The sequence below is a fragment of the Mauremys mutica genome, chromosome 9 (assembly GCF_020497125.1).
Source record: "Mauremys mutica isolate MM-2020 ecotype Southern chromosome 9, ASM2049712v1, whole genome shotgun sequence".
Taxonomy (NCBI): Eukaryota; Metazoa; Chordata; order Testudines; family Geoemydidae; genus Mauremys; species Mauremys mutica.
Genome location: NC_059080.1, coordinates 3115354 through 3130971, shown reverse-complemented (window position 1 = coordinate 3130971; position 15618 = coordinate 3115354). Strand labels below are relative to the sequence as shown.

Genomic DNA, 15618 nt, shown 5'->3' with positions numbered 1-15618 from the left:
AAATCTGGTTACAAATAAAGGCCCCGATCCTGCAGTGTAGCACACGGCCAATGCCCCCGTAGAGTTTGGTACAGGATCAGTGCCTCAGATTGGTTTATCTAATCTGGCTCCTTCCCAGCCATGTCCCCATGCAATATAATTTCCTCCTTCCCTGGCATATAATTAGAGTGATTCACTTGAGAATGTGCAAATTTTGGTATTTTATAACCTTTTTTTAAGGTCAGATAAACTGAATTCATTTCAGAACTTAGGGTTTTGTTTCCTAAGCAGAGTTTGATTTCATTGACCTTCTAACAACTGGCTGCAGAGGCTAAATTCATATCCAGAATAATAAGAAATAGGAACCCCAGAAAGTTAGCCAGTCAGAGGAGTGAGGGACAAACTCTGGAACATATTTCTTTTTTCTGCCCTGTGGAAATCACCTGCTGATTTGAATAGGGCCAATCACAAGCATTTGAGGATTTAGTTATTCAGTGTATTAACACTGCATGAGAAAATACTGCTCTCAGCTATTGAGCCAAGCCTCACTTTCTACCTCCCTCCCCAGGGGAAATTAACCTCCATATAGAGGAGCTGCACAGGGTTTTCTTCTGCTATCAAACCAGAATGGAAGAGTCCAAAGGTCTTGTACTGGGGTGACTTTGACTCCAAGGGGACAGGTTCCACATCGAAACCATCACCATCAACAACGGTCTTTTCAGGCTGGAGAGCGGTACTTTCTATTTGCCTTCTGGGTTTTATAGGACCTTTAGGATACATATTTTCAACTAGTAGGGCTAGCAGGGCCAATATTCTCAAGTAATCAGTTGACTCCAGGAGCTGGGGCTTTGAGAAAAAACACCAAAGATTGCAAGACTCATGTTAAAACAGTGAGAGCTGGCAACACTTGAGTAGAATGACTTTAATCACCCTCTAGCATACTGTATAAGGGGAACAAGGCTATGGTTTTTATTTAAAGATGTCAGGCTTCAATTTCTTAATAACCAGTCACACATCATACTAACCCTGCCACTTCCTTACCTCACGTGTGCAGGAAAAACGGCAAGTCACAACAGCATAACCTACATGACATCCCAGACACTATGTTCTCAGCTTTCTTACAAAGCTGCTACTTTTCTCAAGTCAATTTCCCCAGCCAAGCCCGGACAGTGGTACTAAACAAGAGCAGTAATTAGGCCGGCCTTTCTTCCGTTTTTAAGCTGGACAGTCCAGTTTTTAAATGGTTTGTCCCCATTCTGGTACTGAGACAAAACTGGTCATGGTTTGTCCCATAGCATTTTGAAGCACACTGCTATGGCCTCGCTGGTGTGTCCTTGCACGCGACGCTTCAGAATGGCATCTTCCACGTGGCGTGACCAGGGCAGGGTGCCCTTCAAAACGGTGTCCTCTGTGCAGCATGACCTAATGCACACTGTGCATGGTCCTGCTGGTAGGGTCAGGGTCATGCCGTTCCTACAAGTCCCAGAATGTCCAGTGTTCTGGGGATGCCTGAGCAGCCACCCTAAGAGTAATACATCACATTTTTCAACCAAGAATCACTTTTCAAAGGTGTCTAAGCAGCTGTTTCATTATTCCTGAACTTATTTGTTGTGCATTTTTCAAGTAGCTTCTTTGCTGGGTGCAGTTTTGTCGTGCCCTATTCTATTAGAACCTAGCACTATTATTTTATAAATTTGTCCGGAGGAGACTTACCTAGTGGCAAACACATCAGTGAAACTAGGTATAACCCACCTGCAAAATGGGCAGAAGAAAGAAGTTGTAGCAGGATAAGTAGCCAACAGGAGGATGTATATGAAGGTGTAAAATCAAGCACGTCTGCTTAGCTTATATCTTATATTGCCTGGTGGTTGCTGCTATGAGCCCACCCTGCCCCGGCCCCGGCATGTAATCTACTGCTACTTGCCCTCATTTGCGCTGACTTTGTTATGTGATACTTTCACTACATCTAGTCTGAATTTGGCCCCAATGGTTTACACATCCAGAGACTTGCAAAACTATTTTAAATGACTGTAACCAAAATCTTTAGAAAAAAGCGTCAAAAGGTATTACGGTTGCATGCAAACAGAAAGGTGCCATGAGTTTTCAAAGATAATGGCCAATGGCTCTGCAATCACATCAGCCAACTCCCTCAGCACCCTCGGATGCATTGCATCTGTCTTATGCATATCCAACTTTTCTAAATAGTCCTTGGCCTGTTCTTTCACCAGTGAGGGCTGCTCACCTCCTCCCCATACTGTGCTGCCCAGGGCAGCAGTCTGGGAGCTGATCTTGTCTGTGAAAACTGAGGCAAAAAAAGCCTAGAAAATTATTAGGCTATTCACAGCCATGTTCTTTGAGGCTTCCCATCAACTCTTCTAACCTCCCCATCCCCCCATGCCTCCCACAAGGTCCCTGCCAATGTGACCTGGGAGAAGATTCATTCCTGACCCCCAAATCTGGGGAGCAGTTGGTCCCTGAGCATGTAAACAAAACTCACCTGGCAGGTATCTAAGAAAGAGAATTTTCCGTACCACCTCAGAGCTCTAGCCCACCAAACCTGAGGTTCCCATCTCCAGTTGCAGCCAATCTCAGAAGCTTCAGAGGAAGGCAAAAAACTACCCACCAAATATATCTGGCCAATTGTGCATTGGGGGAAAATATCCTCATGCTTTAGGGGACAGCAAGACTTGATTATGGCCATTGTTTTAATGCAGAGCAGCAAGTGTTAAGAGCATGCCGAAGTCAAGGCACAGCATCCTATTCTCGTCCTGGCCCAAGAAGAGAGGGAAATGAGCTGGGGCAGTGGTATAGTCCCAGGCCAGAAAGGACCACCATGCCAACCAGCCAACCCATCCTCCCCTCTGCCACACACACGCCACATCTAATCTCTTCTTAAAGAGTGAGCCAGGGGGACTCCACCACTCCCCTGAAGCTGTTCCATGATTTAATTACCCTCACAGCTAAGAAATTGTGTCATGTTTTAAAGCTGAATTTATCCAATTTCAGCCACTGGATCTTGTGATGTCTTTGTCAGCAAGGCTGAAAAGCCGCCTACTATCAGATCTCTTTTCCATGTGTAAATATCTAGACCCGGTGATCAAGTCACCTCCCAACCTCTTCTTTGATCAGTTGAAAAGACTGAGCTCCTTAAGGCTTGTTTTCTGGCCCTGGGATCACTTTTGTGGCCCTCTTTTGAATTCTCTCCAGCATTTCCACATCCTTCACGAAGCACAGACACCAGAAGTGGACACAATATTCTAGTAGCAGTTTTACCAATCCCGTGCACAGAGGCAAGATCACTTCCTACTTCTGCTTCTTGATATCCCCCTTTTTATACATCCAAGGATTATATTAGCCCTTTTTGCCATACCACTGCAAGGAGAGCTAATGCTGAGGCAGCTGTCCTCCTAAATCTTCCTCCGACTCTCTGCTTTCCAAGACAGTGTCCCCTCCTCTAGGTGTAGCCTGCATTCTAGATTCCCAGATGTGCTACCTTGCAACTGGCTGTATTAAGGTGAATTTTATTGGATTGTGACCATTTTACTCTGTAACAGTAATCTAACCTCCTTATTATTTACTACTCCACCAATCTTTATCAGTTGCAAACTTTACCTCCACACATTTCACATCACTGTCTAGATCAGAGGTTCTCAAAAAGGGGAGCTGCACAGATCATATTCTGGGAGGGTGGGTGTGAGAAACTTTAGGGAAAAAACCTACCTGCGCACATTCTACCCACAGCAATGAATAACTGGCCAAGCTGATTCCTCCAGACTGATCAGGTCCTCAGAAAAACTGTGCATTTGACTCTAGATGGCGCTGTGCATTTTGACGGATTTCTGTTAAACTGCCATAGCATTGTACAAAGTCGTTGCCACCTGCACATTAATCTGTTTGTTATGATGTGGTGGGCACATTTAATTATAAGCATCGACCACAACTGCAGTTTTGCATTTGCTCTTATTACAACAGACCCTTGGCTCTGTTTGAATCAATGCCTTACTGTTTTCAATATTTAGTGAGAGTTGCATGTTGATTTTTTTTTATCAGTTTATGTACTTGTGTGTGTGGGGTGGTAAACTACTACAGACACAAAGAAGTGGGGGTGCGATCAAATGCGTCTGAAAACCACTGGTCTAGCTCATTGATAAAAGTATTAAATAGCATTGGACCAAGAACCAATCCCTGGGACCCCTGCTCAAAACAGTTCTGGTCACTGATAATTCTCGACTAACAACTACATTTTGAGATCGGTCAGTGACCCAGTTTGTAATCCATCTAATCTGTGCTGGGCTGGTTCCATATAATGCAAGGTTTCTAATCAAACTGTGGTACTAAGTCAGATCCTTTGGAGAGATCCGACAATACTGTATCAACAGACACAGTTGCCTTTACCAACCAAATCTGTCAAAAAAGACTAACAGGTTTGACAAGAAATACTTTCGGTGAAACCATTCTCACTGGCGTTAGTTCTAATTAACCTCTAATTCTTTGTTGGCAAAGTCCTGGATTAACCATTCTCTTATTTTTCCTCAGGTTGACTGCAGGCTAATGAGTCTATAGTTCCCTGGCTCACCCCTTTTACCATTTAACATATCTGTGACATGCTTTTAATGGTCCTTCAAGGGCAAGCTGCCCTGTTCCAGTGTGAATTAAAACGGATTGAATTAATCGGATGTGTGCGGACACTCTCATTTCAGATTACCAGTCCCAGAGGAAGATTAAGATTCACTGGGGCCCTGGGCACAAAGAACGTTTGGCCCCACCACACCTCCATTGCCACAGGGCCCCTCCCCCCAGCCAGGCCAGAAGCCGGAGCTGGGCTGTGGTAAATGCCGCCCAGGGAGCCTGGGCCGCTATGGAGAGCCCTGGACCCTCCACCTGCCCTGGGTGGTGCACCTCGGGGGACAGGGACAGGGGCTGGGGGCTGCTCTCAGGCCCTCCAGCCCTTTGCCCAGGGAAGATGGAGGGTCCGAGGCTCCCCTCAGCAGCATGCGCTCCCTGGGAGGCTGGCTCCGGCCTCTGACCTGGCCAGGGGGCGGGGCCTCAGGGGAAAGGAGGAGCATGGGGCAGGGCCTCAAGGAAAGAGGAGGAGCAGGGGGCGGGGCCTCAAGGAAGGAGGAGGAGCAGGGGGTGGGCCTCAAGGAAGGAGGAGGAGCAGGGGGCGGGGCCTCAGGGGAAGAGGAGGAGCAGGGAGTGAGGCCTCAATTCCAGTGCCTGTGGCCCTACCGCTTCTACCCAGGTTCCAGAGCTCCTTCCGAGCCCCCAAATTGGCCAGGGCCCCTGGGCACAGGCCCATGCCACTGCCAGTGGCCTGTTTTGAGTTAGCTTAAATAAAACCACTTGAGAGGAGAGCATCCACACACGGATTTGCACCGTAGCAACCAAGGGTGTGAATGAAAAGCAATTCAGCTATTTTAGTGGTAGTTTATGTGGAACGCTGGAGACCAGCCCCAAGGCCCAAAATGAAGGCGGTCTCTCCCCCAATGTCACATTGTTTGAGAGACACATTTTCTTCTGTTGGTGGAGGAAACACTGCTTAGCGCCACAGGGTATAAATAACTGTGGCTGAGAGCGTAACAATAGCTTTGCCTCTTCTATAGTGGAGTCAATAATTTCACACCCAGTGAGCACAAACCAGTGAAATAATAGGCAAAGCTGATAAGAGGTCCCTTCAAGCCTATAAATACAATTATACTCTGCAGCTATAGGTGGATGTTCAAATGAGTTCCATCTAAAGCCAACGGCAGAACAGAAACAGGCAGTCTTTATGTGCTGTTTCCTTGGAGTACTTACAAACAATTGGAACCTGCTACAGAAGGAGGCTAAACTTTTTCCCCAGCGTAGTGTTGTTGCTCTAAAGATTCTGTTTGCTCTTTCTGCTATAGCCCTGGTCCCACTGTGGTGCTGAGAAAGATGAGCCCTCTCAGTGCACACGAAGGCACTAATGTTCAGTTGTCGCTCTCTCCATGCAGTACAAACGAGCAGCCAGGTGTTTGTGCAGTTGGAGAAGTGGGGTGTCATTCCAATTGCATTTTCATTTTTTGGAAGCAGCTACTTTTTTTTTTTTTAAAGAGGAATGGAGTGAACAGAAAGCAGCTCTGCGACCAATCACAGCATGTTCGTAGCCGTGCCGCAGAACCATAGTCAGCAGTTTGTACTTTAACTAGACTCCAAACAGATGGCTGGTTAATGGCACAGCCTCCTGGCTAGTGCTGTGTGAACAACCAATTTTTGGTTCTCTAGCAGTTCCGAAAAAACAAAAATTAATTTAGGATCAAATAAAACATTTAGTTCTCCCTGAAACAACAAAACATTTTGTTTCAAGTTTGAGCTTTTTTAAAAGTTACATTTTTTTAAATAAAATTGAAGGAAATGTCCAAAAGACAAGCCATGTCAAACGGAAAAATCAAAAAGTTTAGCTGCGAAAATGTGGAAATGAAATGTTCAGATTTCTTCCGGGTTTTTTGTGACTCAGACAAGTCAGCGACTTTGACACAAATTCACACAATGTTTCATTTGACCTCAGTTTGCGTTTTTGATGTACACAAAAAAAGTTTCAACCAAAATATTTCACCCAGCTCTATTTCCGACCTCCACTCCTCGAGCTCTGCCATACCTGGCTGGTTGTGCCCATTCAGATCTGCTTTTTATGAGGCTCAAGACCAGAGTCCTCTAACCTCAGGGCCAGAGACACGTACAGCCCTACACATTGGCTGATGGTGCATGAGTCATAGGCATGCAGCATGCCATAATGGTACAGAATGACAACATTAGCGCAGGAGAAGGGGGGATCTTCTCTGCTTGCTCCTGTTCATTGACAGTCCAGGTTGTGCCATTCCATCCAGGCTGGCAGAACCGTATGTCCACATCGAGTCACGTTGACTTCACTGGGGCTCTGCATAGGTGTGAAGGCTGCCTGCAGGATTGGGGCCTTTGTTTGTGCTAGGTTGGCTTAGCTGCTTGCCTCCGAGTAACGCCGGGCTGGAAGGAGCATCAAGACCCCTTCTCCAGCAGAAATTTCAACTGGGACACAGTAAATCATTCAGAGTGGAAATATTGCACTGGTGTATTGTGGTCACTTTAGCACTAGTTTTCCTCTCCAAGCTTATTTCCCCAGTGGCTGTTTCTTCTACCTTCTTGGCTCTTTTTTGGACATATTTTGGGCTATGTGTTTTATCTCTGTTTTATTAAAAATAATACTAGAGGGTCTTAGAGCACTTCTCCCAAACAAGCAACACATAGCTCTAGATTCAAATGCTGCAGGGTTGGTCGTAGAAGCCATTAGTGGTTTTGCAATGTTCTGGTAAAAGAGTGTAATACTTGTTTTTTCTTTAAAGGGGTTACGGCTGCTATAGAAGCAGCAGCAGCAGCAAAAGTGGTAATGGACACCTCGGCTGTCAAAGGCAAAAACCTCTCGACTGACAAGTGACCACCCACGCTACAGCAAAACTTACAAGTTCACAGAACCATCCCTGTGAAGCTTATCTCAGCTGAGTCATTCTGTGAGTATCTCGCATCATCTGAGGTCAGTGTGATAGGAAGTGGTCCCCGTACAGCACTGGGCAAGGCGTGTAATGTATGACTTTATGTCAGGCTTTGAATGCAGCTGCATTTCCTATGCGTGTTCCTCTCTCAGCACGCTTTATTGCCTTCCATTTCAAAGCACAGTTTTGACCTTTTGTGCCTGTTTTAGTTTATCAGGTTGCTGGATAGCCTCCAGAAATTGTCACAAAGTACCAGGCTGCCTGCATACCCTGAAATTCATGCATCTCCTCTTGGGGATTTACTTGATTTACTCTTTACATTTTCTCTCCTATAATTGGACCTGGTCTCCTCCTCATTTTCCACTCTGTTTCTTGTTTTCATTATTTCCCAATAAAGAAATTCATGGAATTGCAAGAAAACAGCTCTTTTTAGGTCTTCCTTACCTCTGCCCAAGTAGTACCACCTTTTGATGGGAGTGTTTTCCTTGGCTAAACAAAAGTGGATAATGCCAGTACAAACTCCACTAACAAACGCCAGAAGACTGGAAAAACACAGAGACTTGCAGGAATCTTTGATCTACCACATTTCTTTGCTTGAGGTATCATTGCTGCCTAGCAACAGTGATTATGACAGGATTCTTGTCAGCAGGACTGAGACCTCACATAGCAAGGATAACGGCTGGCTTCTGAGCATTTAAAGTTGCTTGCAGAGTGGTTGTCGCTGTGTTGGTCCCAGGATATGAGAGAGAGAAGGTAATATCTTTTATTGGACCAACTTCTGTTGATGGATAGTACAAGCTTTCAAACTACACAGAGTTCTTCAAGTCTGGGGAAAGAAATCAGGAAAGGATTTTAAAGGCAGCTGCTACCTTTGTATTTTGCACATGGTCCAAGAGGGGGCCAGCAGATTTCCCTAAAACAACACACCTAAGGGGCAATCACAGACATATATGTAATACTGTGTGTAGAATCTTAAGGACATAAAGACCATGCTGTCCGCACAGAAAAGGTATGAATACAAGAAAAGCCCTGGAATGCTTAGTCTCTTCAGACATTAAGAGTGTAGGTGTTTTCCTGCTCTAGTGGAAAGGAGAATGACTTTACCAGGGTGAGTCTCAAAGACTAGTGAAAGGTCAACTTGCAGACAAACAAACAAATATCCCACCCCATAGACTAAAGTGGTGACTGCCACCTGGAATTCACTTAAGTTATCGCTTCTATTGATCATAGTTTCTCCTAAACCAAGGTCAGTGTCTGTCTAACACTAGCAATGCATTATTCTTCAGCCACCTTGCTAATGCTGCATTATGGGACTGCGGCTGAGTACAACAAATTACATGCATAATTTCCAAATACTGTGGTACAGCTTCAACCATTTGTACAAAACCAATTTCCATCAAGCCATTCCAACCTACCCAGAGCGAAGGGCTTTGCTCCTATGTCCTTGGCAACGCTCTCCCCCAGTTCAGCAGTGGACTGGATGCCAGTTGTCTGCCCGGATACTACTGCTACTCCCTCTTTCTCCCACAATTTCCCAGAGGCCGCTGCATTATTGTTTGTATTACAGTTGCACCTAGAAAGCCAATCAAAACCAGGGGCTTTTGGGCTAGGTGATGTATAAACTGATACTGATATTCAAGCCTTGCCATAGAGAGCTTACAGTCTAAAAAGACACGAGAGACAGCAGCTGGGAGGGAAAAGAGTCACAGAGAGGTGGAGTGATTTGCCCAAGGTCACGTAGCAGGTCAGTAGCAGAGCCAGGAATAGAACTGGTCCATTTCACTGCTTTTATTAGGTAGGGGCAGCAGTGAAACGGACAAAAATCATGTCAGTTTGAGCTGTCAGGAGCATATATCATTTTGGAAACACCATGTTTTAGTGTTTCCTAACCAAAATAGTTTGGGATTTTGATTCTGCAAAAAGTTGAGGTTTTATCTTCATCCCTATTGAGAACAATCCTCCCCAACCTCTGCCCAAAACTCGAAGTAGTCTCAGGATGGAAATTCAGTTTCCCAGAATCCTAAATAGAACCCAGGTCTCCTGACCACCACTCCAGTGACCAGTCTGCTAGACCATGCTGCTTGCATAAAGTGTGTGTGTGTGGGGGGGGGGATTCCTTTGTGCATATGGAGCCTGATCTCTTGAGATTCTGAGCACCCTCAACTCCTGCTGATGTCAATGGAAGTTGAGAATGCTCCGCACCTTGTTGGATTGAGCCTGTTGTGTACAAAGCCTTTTGAGATGAAAAGTGCTATATAATCAGTTAATAAAAATGCCATCATTTTGACATGTGGTTTGACCGATGTCCAGCCTTGTGCATTTGTTAACCATTTATATTTAATGTAAGTTACTGTAGCATTTTAAAAATGATTATAAAGTTCAGCATGTCTCACCTCTTTCATTTAGGCTCTTTTATGCACAGAAAACAATCTCTAGCTAATTTAAAATCAGTTGCATATCACTGACTGAGAAACTGGAAACCAGCAAGAGGAGGGAATCTGTCAGTTCACATCAGAATCCCAGTGTATACCAACGGGCATAGCCATTGATCTCCACTCAAGAGAAAGGTTCTAGGGAGATATTAGCTCTTCATCTCCCAGATGAACAGAAACTCGGGTTTGATTTCCTGCCTTTTATTCTCTTTAGAAATTTTTCTCTCTCACTTTTGGAGACCTCCTGTTCCCAGCCTCCTCAAGCAATGAAGTAGTTTCTGTACACAGGGCAGCTGTGTTGTCAAGAACACTTCTGAATTCTAATCCTGTATTGGGTCATTCACAGCACACCTCATGAATACAGCCAGCACTGGAGAATGGGAGGAAGAGGGGCATTTGTAATAGGGAAATGCCATAGCAAGATGTGGAGTAATTTTTTCCTATACAACTGGCCTTAAGTGGAAGCATGGTTTAAATTGCTTCTCATCACTACAGGGACCAGATTTCCGGGTCACAATGGACTCGCTTGTTAGCTAGCTGGTATAACTGCTGCCAAGTGGTCATTAACTTTTAAAACATTTTTTATTTAAATATATATATTTATATTCTAAAGCAAGGACACTTCAAGAAACTGGCCTATGAAGTTTTACCAGTTCATATATTCCATGAAGATTAAATTAGTCATGAAATATTATTTTATTATTGATCAAACCCAAGACATTGGTGGGAAAGGATCAGACATTCATATTTATCCAGTCTATGTGGATACATATGTATTTCTATGTGACTAAGATTGATATATACTTTCCTTGAGTTCAAATTAAAAGAGTCTTTTCTGCCCCTCTCCCCATCCACCCCTACTCTCATTCTGACTTTATACATACCGTATATTAACTGAGAACAATAGAGCTTGAAGTGAACATGAAATCATGCATAAACTATTGCTCCATCTCCAAAGTCTTATTCGAGGGTGATTACAGGTGCTGTTGCAATAGCATTTTGAGTCAGGGTTATGGTTAAATTGTAGAGGCAGAAGACTCCACAAACCACTGGCTTCACAGTTAGCCAGCTGAATGTGGTGCAATGCAGAAAATTTCTGTATACTTTCCTCCTGTTGTGTACTGACAGGTGTCTAGAGAAGCACAGAGAATGATGCATCCTGGCCTCACTTAATCTCTGGGGCATCTAGGTAATGATAAATGTGGGGAAGGGGGAATATGGCCAATCATTTCTAGAATTTTTTCCTCTCTCTTACATTTAACTTTGATCTTTATAGTTCCTAGAAGGAAATATGTTAGATACTGGAAGGATGATGAACTGAGCAGACAAATGCATGTACAGATCAAATATATTTGCAGCTGCCACTGGTTTGTCGTTAAGCACTGATTGATTCCCAGTGGCATTAAGAAGGCCCAGGCTCACATGTTCTTATGGGATAGCCAGCATTATTTAGCTTTCACACCACTGGACTTGCTTCTAAAAATTGGTTTGAGCCATCTTTGCTAATGGGGCTGCTACAGTTTGGAAGGAACTGCCAACAAAGTGCAGACACTGTTTGCCTGTCACTTTGTGGTAGGGGAAGAGTCAGGATTTACTCTGGGTGGAAGAGAGATGAAGGCATGCAAATATACAGGATGAGATCCAATATCTTGGGGGAAATTCTGTTTGTCTTTTGGTTACCTTGTCCTCCGAAACAATCCCCCACCCCCTATTCTAGCCACCTCTTGTATCCTGTCTGACTGACACTTAGGCCTGGTCTACACGGGGGGTGGGAATTGATCTAAGTTACGCAACTTCAGCTACGTGAATAAGCAACATACTTAGACCTACTCACCGAAGTGTCTTCACTCTGTCTGCGCCTCTCGTGGTGGTGGAGTACAGGAGTCGATGGGAGACGCGATAGACTAGACTAGACGTGATAAATCGCTCCCCCCCGGATCAATAGCTGCCTGCCGATCCAGCAGGTAGTGTAGACATATCCCTAGACTGTGAGCTCTCTGGGGGGAAACTCCTTTCTTTATTACATGTCTGTACAGCATCTAGCACAGTGGGGCCCTGATCCTCGGCTGGGGTTCTTAGATGTTACTATCGTAAATGATAATGACAGGGCAGCAGCCTCTCAACTGGGTGAGGTGGACAGGGGTCTTTCTTTCTTTCTGAGGAGCAATGAAACGTGGGAAGACAGTACTCCATGCCTGGTCCCCTCATCCTTCCTTTACTCTGCAGACACACCCACTGGAATTCCAGGAGGAGGCTCCCAGGGAGGAAATCTCAATGACGATGGTCTTACAGAGATATTCCCTGCTTGGACATGGGGCAAATCCTCAGAGATCTGTGCCCAGCCCAAGGGGATCTGCAGAAGGCCAGAGCAGTGCTGCCAACTCTCATAATATCTAGTGTTTTTTCTTAAGGCTCCAGCTCCTGGAGTCATGTGAACTCAACTTTCATTTTTTAAAAGGTAAATTTCTGGCCCTCCTGGTTGCAGAGAAGAACTTGAATAGTGACTTTTAGAGGTTCAGAAACCAGGCAGCATATATAAGAACCCCAATTTTGTTATTTTAAAAAAATCTCATTATTTTAAAGCCAATTTTATAAATTTCGGGGGCCTGACTCATGATTTTTGAACACTTGAGGCTGGCTGTACTACTGGAGCCAACCAGATGGGGCCCTGTACCTTTGAACTGGTTCTAGCCTGACTCCCCCAGCTCCACTGGAGACAACCCCTCACCGCAGCCGCAGCTAGGAGCGCCAAGATGGGTATGAGTGGGAGTGAAGTAGCATCGAGGGCTCCATGGGAGTCCTGGGATGGAAATTTCTTTTCTGACCAAGTGCCCCAGGACATCAAACAGGCATGTGGCCTGGTGAGGCTTCTCCCTCCCCTCCCCAAGCACGTTCCCCCTTGGGACTGGAGGATCTTGGGGGACAGTATCATGGATCTCAGCGAGGAATGGGGGAGACAGGGCCCTTTGTTAAATAGATATTTCATCTCTGTAGGGCAGCTTTATCTATGAGTCTCTCACGATTAAGCTGGTGCTTTAGGACTGGCTGTGGATTGCATCTGCTGGAGTATTCTAACAGGGGGAAGTTGCTAAGGACTCTTTTCTAGAGTTCTGCTTGTCGTATAACCCTCTGAGAGGGCTATGTTCCTTCACTATTGGCCCCAAGAGTAAATCATATTAAAATATCAGTTGAATAGAAAATGAAAGCACTCTGGTAGTATCAGTATTGGGGGAATAGATTGAGGTAAGGAGCATTGCAACTTTGTCTCAGTGTGTGTGACTGGCCCATTCAAATGTATCAGAACGCAGCAATGGGCCCTACTGCTTGCAGGTGGAGAAAGTCGTATTATTTGGAGTCAAAATGCCACCAAAACCTTTCACGTTCCCATTGTCTTCATGAAAGCATTTGCTGCTGATCTGAAAGGAAAACAAAATTGTAACCATATTTAGAGCTGTGTAAACCCAACAGATAAATATATACACCTGCCAGTTTGTAAAGAGACAAACTACAGAGAGAGAGAGCAGTTCATTTGGTATAAATATATTCAGTTATTTCAGCTAAAATTAGTTAGGGACAGCAGCACATGAAATAAACAAGATACCATCATTTGATTTTAATGTCTTTCCACCTTGCTGCAGGCCAAAATTCAATTAAAATTCAGATTTGCTATGTTAAAGTGCAATTCCCCCCCCCCATCTCCCAGGAGCTGCATAATAAAGAGAAAATGGCATCCACAACACCTGCCTAGAATTCTGAACGTCAACAACCACCCCAGAAAGTGTGGGAGCTGCTGTGCTGCAGCAGGAGTAATTTATCTTTTCAGGCCTCCTTGCCAATAATATGGGGCATCAACGAAATATTTTTGCATAGTCAGAAATTTGTGGTTTTAAACCCTAGGCTTCTTGATTGAAAAAACATTGGAAATTTCCCAATTATTTTCTCCCTCCTAAAAGGACAATTGATTATTTTAAACGTGAGTTGTGAGCCAGACAGTGCAGTGGGTCGAAACAGGCTCAGCAGTCCTTTGCATTCATAGAACACAGAGAAAACTACAACAAAACCTGATAATGATAGATAAATGTTTGACAAGCTGCAGCCAAGTCTCACAGTTCTGTTGCCAGCAGGATCGTCATGTGGTGTAAAAATCAACACCCAAAACCACAGCTTGCTCATGTCTATAGATTTTATAAGTTTAATTTATGCAACCACTAGTTACAGCAATCGCATCTGAATTTAGTAATACACAGTATTACCAACCCCAAACATCCAAAAATCATGAGTCAGACCTGCCACCCCCAAATCATGAGATTGGCTTGAATATCATGAGATTGAAAAAATGGGGGACTTTTTATTTGCCTTCTGGTTTTTGTGTCTTTAGGTTTCACATTTTCAAACTTTTCTCTGCAACACTGAGGGCTAGTAACTGATCTTTTTCTTTTTTCTTTTTTTTAATGAAAGCAGAGATTCCAGGAGTTGGGGCTTTAAGAAAAACGCCAAATATTATGACACTTGTGATAAAATGCCACAATAACAGCTGGAAACACCTCATAGCAAACATAGCAAAGAAAAATAAGGTACAATATGCAAGTGATTCCTTACAATGGTAGCTTTGGTACTACAACTAAGGTGTTTGCCACGGAAATTCAGTGTGTTTGAATGTATTCTGTGTATGTTTAATTCAAATTTTAATACAAACTGCTATAGAAAAGACTTGAAAAAAATAAGTTTAGTCACCTAACATCAGATCAATATATCAAGGCAAAAATGTAGAGTGCGGTCTGTGCTGGGCAACTCACAGTTATCAGCATGGTGAATTTTTCTTTTCTTATAAACAGGTTTACACTGAGAAGAATAAATGCCAGGGTTCAGATGTCATCATGCATAAGTCTGTGCTGAAAACCCCTCCCCTAGGATTTCCTCCCACCAGTCACAGCTTCTAGCGCATGTGTTACAATGAGAGGGTACCTTCCATCCAGCCTTGTGTGGGCCTGTGGGGGAAATGGAGGTAAGACTTAGGTCAAAGAGGATCCTTCACACTGCGGAGAGCCCCTGTCCTGGGACTAGCTTTCCCGAAGTGGGCAGGAAGGGGATGGGTTCAGGTCCTCTAGGCAGGCTAAAGCAGGTCTAAGGATCACTTTGACTTGTACCCTGTTGCAATAGCTACAGTGGGGGTAGGCAACCTATGGCATGCGTGCCGAAGGCGGCATGCGAGCTGATTTTCAGTGGCACTCACACTGCCTGGGTCTTGGCCACCAGTCCAGGGCGGGGGGGCTCTCTGCATTTTAATTTAATTGTAAATGAAGCTTCTTAAACATTTTAAAAACCTTATTTACTTTACATACAACAATAGTTTAGTTCTATATTATAGACTTATAGAAAGAGACCTTCTAAGAACATTAAAATGTTTTACTGGCACATGAAACCTTAAATCAGAGTGAATAAATGAAGACTCGGCACAGCACTGCTGAAAGGTTGCCGACCCCTGAGCTACAGAATGGCTGGGGCCTAAGATTGTCCTGGCCACATCTTCCTCCTCTGCCTTCCCTGCCCTAGCACATCTCCTCTGCCGCGGAGCTCCTGTGGAGGTGGCAGAGAGAACACAGCTGCAGGAGGGCTACATGTGGAGTCTGCAGAGCGGTGCTGCACTGGGCCCAATGTCTTAGCTCCTGCTAGGACAGTGCATGTGAATGGTTAATGTAAGTCCACGGTAGGACACTGGG

The 15618-nt window shown here is 44.5% G+C and overlaps 1 protein-coding gene across 3 annotated transcripts in view; it reads left to right on the top strand.

Annotated features, from left to right (window-relative positions):
- The first annotated feature begins 8133 nt into the window (after nucleotides 1-8133).
- Nucleotides 8134-15618, top strand: part of KLHL13 (kelch like family member 13) — a 140526-nt gene continuing 133041 nt past the window's right edge. For all 3 annotated transcript variants that reach the window (XM_045031083.1, XM_045031084.1, XM_045031081.1), the window contains exons 1-2: nucleotides 8134-8219; nucleotides 14734-14903. The gene's annotated coding sequence lies outside the window, so the exon portion shown is untranslated. The remainder of the gene's footprint in view (nucleotides 8220-14733; nucleotides 14904-15618) is intronic.